Genomic DNA, 9,727 nt, shown 5'->3' with positions numbered 1-9,727 from the left:
CATTCTCATGTCGTTCTTGCTGCCACATTTGCAGCGGCTAATTTATCAACCTGTGAGCGAGCGTTACGGCCATGATTGCTTTTATTAATCTGAACGATGTGACACGAGCATTTGGAGATTGCCGTGCATGACCTGCAGATGAAAAGATTCCAGAGGATGGAAAAAAACATCTATTAGTAGTGAAAGCTTACAAGAAAAGGCATATTGATTCAGGGTCATGGGTCAAGCCCCATTACTTCCCTGTGACGTGAGATAATTGGTCCTAGGTCAGCACTGTTAGTGCTTACTCTGTGATATTTTGTACCGGGCCCTTCACATAAACTGTCACACCTCCCAGGTGCGCACGAGATAAAGGTTGTATTTTAATTTTATTTTTTAAAACATCTTCACATGGTAGTTTTAGCTGTGTGACGCTGAGCTTGGTCCGTCTGTTGTTCCATTACTTTGGCCCAAATTGAAATATCTCAATAACGATCACATGGATTACAATGAGATTGCATACAGATACCCATAGTCCCTGAAGGAATCCTGACCAATGTGCTGTGATTTAGTTCTCTCTGAACTCATCCTCTACCTACTCCAGTGTGCGCTAAAGTATATTTACCCCCACACCGTTGTATTTGACCGTCTGACTTCCTGGTGTGAACTGCAGTTCCTTAAAAATTCACAATGCAACAGAGGGATGTGCACTGCGATGCATTTAGAGATGATTGATCGAATTTTAAAACCTCACCACAGCAGAAACAGCAGGGCACAGTCTGTCATATGGCAAGTGGTTACTGAGGTTGCTGATTTCAGACAGGGCTCAAGAGTTTGTCTGATTGACACACATCTATTGAGCAGTGAGTCTGTTGCTCCTGGTCTCCAAGTAAACTGCTGAGTCTGTGTCAGGTACGTAAGCCAGCATTGACCACCGAAGTCCGTGTCAATCTCTCTTAATCCGTGCTTAGTTACTGAGGGAAGGGCAGGGGTATTGTGGAAAAGGAAGAGCGGTTAAAGAGCTGGCACTCAACTGTGGCCTGGAACATCACGAGTCAGCAAGGCAACACCCCCCCACCCCCCCCACCCTCCCCCCAACACCCTGAGCTGTGAGTATAAAAGTCTGAGATTTCTAAAGGCAAAGACTCATCGGTGTGGCTACAACAAATGTGATGTTCATATAGCTCTCTGGTCTTTGGGCAGCCGCCGAGACCTGGCTGCAACCTTCCTTCATGCCAAGTGACTCCAGTGAATTAGTTCATTTTAAGAGACGGCACAATGCGATTCTTTTTCGAAAAAGCAGCTCAGTCGAAACCCCGACAGCACACCCTGCCATCAAAACACGGGGGGCAAATCAGTCGATGGCTTAACATGACCTCCATCGCCAGTGAATCGAATAGAGAGCAACAACAAGTACAATTGTCCCGACAAGAGGCCGACGCGACACTAGATTAGATAATTCTGCAGTTTAGTCCTCACTCGTTATGTATCCTCATTGTACCGCTAATGCCCATTAAACCCAACATGCATCAGGCATCCATGCGTATCCAAAGTACCCTGTGTTTAGGAAACGGGGCCCCGGGGGAGAAGTTGTGGCACGGTCCACTTAATGGAGGGATTAATTCCTGGCTGTGGCACTATCTAGCTACAATAATCCCCGTGTGCATCTCCACCATCCAAATAAAACATGACATGTTGGCTGACGGCCCGTTGTCCTTTAGAATTACAAAAATAAATAATTAAAATTAAAATAATGACGGTGGCAGAAATGCCAGTGCAAAGTGGGATATTAATATTTTGATTGGAGAGTTGTCCACACTGGATGTGCCGTATTAAAGGGATTAAAACAGACTTCTAATCTAGTCAAACAAACCTCCCTTAGACCAACTGTAAAAATAGACAGAGAGGAAAATGACTTAAAAGTCCCCGAGGCTGAATGGTGATGAACTGCGTACAACCAGCTGCTGCAATATGGTTTTTTGGCTTTCGGTCTGTGGTGTCAGGCGCCTCCTGACACCGAGCACACAGGAGACTGCCATCTGCGCAGATGGACACCAGCGCCGTAAAGGGACCTCTTTTATGGCTGCAGTTGTTTTATAATGCAATGTGAACATTAAATCAAGGCAAGTGGAGTTGAATCATCTTTATTGGACCTGATGAGACTCTTCTTTTTTTTTTTTTACTCATTCACCAAGTTTTTGAAGACCACAAAGGTTATTACCTAAATAGAAACATTTTTGGGGGACATCTATGTCCTTTACTCTAAATGAGGCTCTACAGAGATGCAGATTCTTTTTGTTTCATTTGGATTCTTTTATATGAGCAAAAAAATTTTTTAAGAAAAACACAGAATTACATATTTTTCAGCTCGAACCGACTGATACATCACTACAAACATTTCACATTGCAGACAGTTTGGAGGAGATATGAAATGAATCACAAGGCTTTGCCTTTGTTATTTATTGGTCATCTTAGCTCTTTAGATCTTCTTCCAGGAAAAGGGTCAAACCTGTTTCTAATTCAATTTATTTCATGAAAGCCACCAGGTACGGAGAATCGAGGAATTTCATGATCTCCTCTGAATGCTAAGTTATTACAAAAGTGCGGGCAACACACACAAACACACACACAGAGAAAGCTCTTTTTAAAGCCTTGTGCCAGTAATTCTATTCGCATGCTTCCTTCTGCTCTAACTCAACTCCTTGAATGTGCCTGAGGAGGTCAAGTGGGCATGGCATTTCAGTGCGGCTGCCCAGATTCAGACTGACTCATCCTATGTCTCCAATCTGAAAATCCAGACTGGGAGGATGTAAATGGGTTTTGGCCTTTCAAGCAATGATTAAAGCAAAAATGGGATCCTGGTAGACGGTCGATAATCCGACCATTCCCCCGGCACAATGTCTCAATCTCTTAGAGAATATGAAAAGGTCTCACTGGCACAGGCTGGGACACTCACAGCTGAAAAAAAAGAAAAGTCTTTAGGCTTTGTTGCAGTGACACAGCAGAATATCCACATATTTTTTTGCAAAATATTTAATTGAAAAAGCTCGGTTGCTCAGGATTGTACATCATTATTTAATAAAGAGATAAGCTTGTTATCCTATTCGCTAAATTAACACATTTTAGTTTAACATTTTGTTCAGCTATGGCAGGACGTTTGTCTTCGGTCTCACCTTGACAATTGAATTATAAAAAACATAAACCTGTCCACAAATTACATCACATCACCTTAACAACAACAGAGATCAACTGACGGAATAAATCACACACCAAATAGGTATAATCCCTCTGAATTCTAAGCCATTTTTACATATATTTGTCTCCAAGTTTAATAATGCTTCCCAAACCTCAACCCTGTAATGTACAGTCAAGTTATAAACATCTTTTTCAGGACAACCTAGGCTATCAGAATATGTATCCATCAGTGATATCACATGTATGAATAGTTTTATGACCATAAAGACAAAAGAAAAAACAAAACTGAAATTGAATCTCACAGAAATCTATTATAATGACACACCAAACAACAATGATGAAGTTTTTCAATCTTGAAAGCTGTTCTTTGAAGCCTTGGTTATAGGATAAAACAATCCAAAACATTCTTACTCATGCAAATCAAAAGTTATGTACATGTTTCTACAAATAAGTCCTTAGATTTTTTCAGTGTCAGTAGTAGTAGGAGTAAACAGGAGGAGTGAGAGGTCCTGTTTTCAGTGTATAATCTTTGTCTTTCTTCAACACAGCGTCTGATTGGTACAAGTCTGTAACAAAGCCTCTGATTGGTCACAGTGTATCTCAGATGGACAGCTAGAAGTCTGCTAACAACAACAGTCTTTTACGTCTTGAAAAACGTGATAAAAATGATCATCAAAGTCATTCAATGTTGGATTTATCATCATGGACATGTTGTACAAAGTCTCAGAAAAGACACCGAGGTTCCAGGCCGCGCTACGAATCTTCTGAAAGGGCCACGATCGCACGGAAGCCTGGAACGACACAAGTGTTAACATCCCGTCAAAACAAACCGTAAGTTGTAACTGATCAAAAGTTATGAGAACTTTTATGACACGACGCATTTCCTGCCATATAAGACAGGTTGGGGCTCAGTTGACTGTCTGCAACAGTCCGGGCAGTTCGGGCCCCGACAGAGGACATGACAGTGGACAGCCAAGTGAGTTCATGGAAAGGAACTGATTCAAACCCTTCGTTTCTGTCTTCACTCCTGCATGGAAGGAAGGAAAACGTTCCTCCTCCAGGTCCTCGACATCTCACTGACATGTGCTCGCCTTGCGAATGTAACGGACTGTGATTAACATTTGCGTGGCTCCTTGAAATGGACAGTGGTCTGCTGGGTGAAGATTTCAAAAAGGGGACCGAGGCCATAATGCTGTGTTGACCTTTAGAGTGATGGACAGTTTGGGGATGGGGGCTTTCATTCAGTCAGTTTCACTCTTGTCAGATGAGAGCTGGCCTGGGTGAGGGGGGGGGGGGGGGGGGTAAGTGTGTCGAGATGGGCAGCAGAACCTGGCCCGAGGTCTTCCAATCACACCTTCTGGAAAAACAGTTCCACAACAACGGTTTGCATTTGACCGCTGGCTGTTTGTCCAATATTGACTTTATAATAAAGAATAATGATTATAAGGCGTATAATGTGGAAAAATGAATAATTGTGAAGACTGTATCTTTTTGTTCAATCACAAACTGGGAGTTGCCACAAACACTTGTTTTGACTGACTCCTAATTACACTCATCAATCAGGAGATTAGACTGTTGATCAGTGATGACTCACAGTCTTAGCAATGAACAGATTTTCTCCTAATTGTCTCTCCCTGTTCTTTTTTTATTTCCTTCTTTCGGTCGTCCAAAGCTGTTGATATCAGCCGTGGGATCTTCAGGGAAAGCAGCCGTGAGCCAAGATTAAAGGTAAGATCAGTGGTTTACGTATCCACTCCATCCGTGGAGTGGATACCTCCCCCCCCTTGAAAATTGGAAGGCAGCACTTACTTCATTCACACCGGGGCTGAAAGTGCGTTCTGTATCAAGATTGTATGTACATACGACTTTAACCTGACTTAATTTACAGCCGGTATTAAAATGTGGTCACAATGCAAGGTGGTTTGGCCGATCGGTTCAGAGTTCGCCCTCTTGGGTGCATTCAGACCTTTCATGTGGTCACGCTCTATCTAACGCTCTGCAATCCGAACAGCAAAAATTAGTTTTAATGCCACCAGGTGTAAATGGAATAAATGTCTTGTGACCGTTGCCTGTTACAGTGACAGTAGTTTTTTCAAGCCATTCTGTTCCCAGAACACAATCCAGTGCAGTTTGATTGTGGCCTTGTAGCTAACTTCTAATTATAAAATTAATAGTCTGCGCTTAGGCTGCATGGTGGTGTAGTGGTTACCTACCTCACAGCAAGAAGGTTCGAATCCCCGTTCAAACCAACCAGGGCCTTTCTGTGTGGAGTTTGCATGTTCTCCCCGTGTGTGCGTGGGTTCTCTCCGGGTTCTCCGGCTTCCTCCCACAGTCCAGAGACATGCAGGATGGGGTTAGGTTCATTGGAGACTCTAAATTGACCGTAGGTGTGAATGTGAATGTGAATGGTTGTCCGTCTCTGTATGTGTCCCTGTGATAGGCTGGCGCCCAATGCTAGCAGGGATTGGCTCCAGCCCCCCCGCGACCCTTAAATGGATAAAGCGGTAGACGATGGGTGGATGGATAGTCTGTGCTTGTCATCTGTGCCCCGACTTATCAGATATATCTTGTAAATGAAACAATCTCAAGAAAAAAAAATATCACCACAAGGTCCATTTTTAAGTTCTTCTGTAGCTCTTGATCGTATCACAGGATCGTTATCAGCAGACGCAGTTTACCCACTTGTCATGGCACTGTTCAAATGTTCCTCTTTTTTTTTTCTTCAAGAGTTCAAGAGTTTAGATTGAAAGTGAATTCTTGGCCGTGGAAACTGCAGCTGGTAGTTTGAAAGGAGCTTTCAATCATTTCATCAGCAGTCAAGGGGAAGACAACATCGTTTGTCTACACGTTAATCCGGTAAAACTGGATGTATATTTTTTGGGCATTAGACTTGTCACCCAGCGTCTGCAATCTGTTTCCTCCGAGTTTTACACCACTAAAGGAATAATTCAACATTTTGGAAGGTAATTTTATTCGCTGTCTTGTAAAGTATTAGATGGAATGATTGATTCTATTGTGATCGTCTATTCATTTGAAGCTACAGCACCAAATAAGATATCACATTAAAGAGTTTGATTTTAGGCGTGCTGGCAAATATATATTTTTCAATAATATAATCATATTGAGCCCTGTGTTTTCTTCAGATTAATGTTTTCCGAAGCTGTGTGCTCAATTACATGCAGTTTTTGGTTGTTGCAAATCAGTAATATTATGGCGGAGTGAATCATCACCGAGGTGAAATACTGTGATGTTAAGCCGTAATAAAAGTTGACGACATCTGACGCCTACAGCATACTGTACGACTGGTGAACACAATTAAATGATGCAGCTCATTATTTTTAATTATCACCGCTTTGTCTCGTCTGTTAGCTCCAGCTTTGCACATTGAACTCCTACGAGTCAAACTTGAAACCAACCATTTTCTATTTCACTTCTGATAAACCAACATCAGTAGAAGAAAGCTGTCAAGCTATTGACCAAATGTGTACAAAATCAAGCTTGGTAGCTTAAGGAGTCCAATTCCCATTCAACCTGTATTTTATATCAGGGATCGTTCATGTCTTGGGTATTCCTCCATATGTCAAATGTGAGGTACATTTAGATTTCATGTGCTATACAAGTGCCTTACATCAGGGATGTGTGATTACCATGCTAATGCAAAAATCCGACATGATGCGCGTCTTCAAACCATTTGACATTGGTTTGAAAGACGTGCGTGCGTCCCATGCGGCCGTGTTGTCAATGTCTGCAGGTGGTGGTCTTTCCGTTTGAACGGAGAAGAATAATGAACCAGTTCATAAAGTTAATTCCATTGCCGCTGTCATGTCATTATGGTATTACTACCAATATCACCAACCCCAGGCACGGTATTTGACACAATTTCAAATGAGAGAAATTAACGTGGTTGTTGTAAAACAAATATATAAAAAATATATAAAAAAAATAAAAAAATAAAAAAAATATATATATATATATATATATTGACAGAGATGGAGACTGCAAGCAATCCTGTGGTGCCACAACAAATGTTTGCGTCTCTTCCGCTCCCTGAACCATTGTCATACTTCTGTGTCAGGAGAAACTTTGCTGTGTCTCATGGAGCAACTTGCTGTCTCTCCAGTGCATCACTGAATGCGAAACAGCTTACCAGGTTATTAAGCCTCGTTGGAGGTCTGCGCACTGTGAGTTGTTTCTTCTTTTATTTTGCATTTCACCAGATGGTACCTTAATGAGCCGAAGCTGCCACTGTAAAAATTACACAGTACAAGGGATGTGGTGGCACAGAGTAGAATGCCCTTTGCAAATTTTGAACAAGGTCATAACAAAGTGGTCAGCAGTTGCCCAAAATGGCTGGAGAAACCGCTTGATTTATGTCGGTCTATAATTGAATGAGGGAAGAGAGAGTAATCTGCGCTCGGCCTGAGCCCAGGCCAGTCAGAAGGAAAATTCTATCACACACACAGAGGATGTGGAAGAGTTATTTCCCCCCATCACTGACTATTATCGTCCCTACGACTATTAACTATATTAACATTGGCTTTCAAAGAGAGTGGACATGCGAAGAGCTTATCTGCTGGAGTCCATATTTACCCATCAGCAGGGATATGATCTCACAGAGGTTAAAGAGTGGATGAGAAGTGTTTGACTGATGAAATCAAATTTTTAAAAAAAATATCTCTGCAGCAGCAGCCATTTTTTATGGGCTTTGCAGCTGTAACAGTTAAATACGGAAAACTGCAGATATAAATCAAGATGTAATATAAAACCACTTGTTTTAATGTTACATCAAATAATGAGTTTTTCTGTTCAGGCATGGATCCACGCGCTGAAAATGATGTTAGTGCCTGAACCAGATGGACTGGTGGACATCGAAAGAGAAGCCCTAAGGTGCTGTTAAGTTTCCAAGTAATTGTTTGGTATTTCTTAATGATTTCCAGTTATTTTATCATGATTTTTGAATAGTGGCTACTGTTGAGGAATTTCTCTCTTCTCCTGGCGAGACTGCAAAGAAGAGTGTTTGGTTCGCCTGTGAAAGGTCATCTTCTCCTTGGCCAAGGGTGTCATAGTCGCAGAATTTGTGGTTATAGTTAAAAGGCATCGTGCACAGCGGTAAACATTGAACATGCTCAGACAGAGACAGAAGGTTACTATAGAGATGACATCCAGCTCAATACTGAGCTCCTGAGTGTTTAAGATATCCACGGTCTCCGTCTTCCAGCGTCCACGTCTGGATAACAAGCACATTAAGCGGTTAATCACTGTGAGCGAACAACAAAAAACACACCATTTTTCCTACTACTGCACCAGTAGTTGGGAGAACACATGCTGCAACTCTGTGAGGAAAATTCAACTTTAGGAACAGACATCTGTCTAGGCTAACTGAGCAAACACCTGAGCCAGGTGCAGCCTGTCAGCCTCCACCTCCTCCATCACCACGGCTGCTTTCTGACGCTCTGCTGCCACTGAATTCTGAAGTCTGAGACTCATGCTTACCAACTGCCAGGACGTCAATGTACTGCAACACTGCAGCTGCCTCTACTGAAACGGGTTAAAGTCATTTTCAACTCACAAGAACAAGGCAAAAACAACAACAGAACATAATACCATCACATTAAGCAGGCTTTTTAATTTAACATCTATATGCCATACTTCACACAAAAAACTTTTTTTGTGCAGACAGACTTTCAGGAAGACCTGATGACTGACATGTTGTTATCCTGAGATGACAACAGCTGAAGACTTCATCTATTTTAATGGTGAGTAGTGCTTTCTTATTTTTATTATTAGTAGTAGTAGTAGTAGTAATATGATCTTGCTTGACATGGTGCTAGAAATACCAATTAAAGCTTAGCTCTCAAAACTGTCTGAAGAAATACACAGTGAGATTTGTGAAACCTTTCATTTTATTATAAAAGTGAACAAAATAAGATTCCACATGTTCATCTGAACATTGACTGCCTCCAAGCAGTTATGGAAAGTAACTAAGTAGATTTATTTAGTGCTGTATTTTGGCTAACACTAACCCTAACCCACCACAATTCAAAGGCAAATACTGCATTTTACATTTAATTCCAACACATTACTTTGACACCTTTCCTGTTTTTGGAAAAATGCCTAATCCTGATCCAATACCTCTGGCATGGATGACCTCATCTGAATCAGAGTAGGAGGCGACAACATACAAAAAGTCCAAAATGTTTGCCCATGTCCCAAAGAGTGACTTGTCCAGTTCCCATGGCTCAGATATGATAAAACATCCAACAAGGATAATGCTTAAAATGTTCATCACCATGCAGCACCAAAGATGTGGTTAAATATTTATAGTGCACCTAAATTGTGTGTTCTTTTGCACCTAAATGAATAGAGCTGGACATTCCAGTGTAACCAATTTAAAAAAAACAACAACAACAACATTACATCTAGAGCCATGCTTCTTGTTTTACTTACAGTAAACACATATGATGCAGGTCTTTTGAACGTATATTAATCACGTTAGTTCAATTTGTATGTTCCGATGAGACGCTTGTCTCCTAATGCCTTTTTTGTCTCATTT

At 41.5% G+C, this 9,727-nt stretch overlaps 1 long non-coding RNA gene across 12 annotated transcripts in view; it reads left to right on the top strand.

Annotated features, from left to right (window-relative positions):
* Positions 1-3,772: 3,772 nt before the first annotated feature.
* Positions 3,773-9,727, top strand: part of LOC118312712 — a 119,202-nt gene continuing 113,247 nt past the window's right edge. For 11 of the 12 annotated variants that reach the window (XR_007031380.1, XR_007031378.1, XR_007031381.1 and 8 more), the window contains exons 1-4: positions 3,773-4,005; positions 4,847-4,902; positions 7,250-7,355; positions 7,985-8,930. This is a non-coding gene — a long non-coding RNA (uncharacterized LOC118312712). The remainder of the gene's footprint in view (positions 4,006-4,846; positions 4,903-7,249; positions 7,356-7,984; positions 8,931-9,727) is intronic. The other variant, XR_004794297.1, reaches the window with a different exon arrangement.

This window comes from Scophthalmus maximus, chromosome 8 (genome assembly GCF_022379125.1).
Source record: "Scophthalmus maximus strain ysfricsl-2021 chromosome 8, ASM2237912v1, whole genome shotgun sequence".
NCBI classification, from domain to species: domain Eukaryota; kingdom Metazoa; phylum Chordata; class Actinopteri; order Pleuronectiformes; family Scophthalmidae; genus Scophthalmus; species Scophthalmus maximus.
This window is presented reverse-complemented; position numbering and strand designations above follow the sequence as displayed.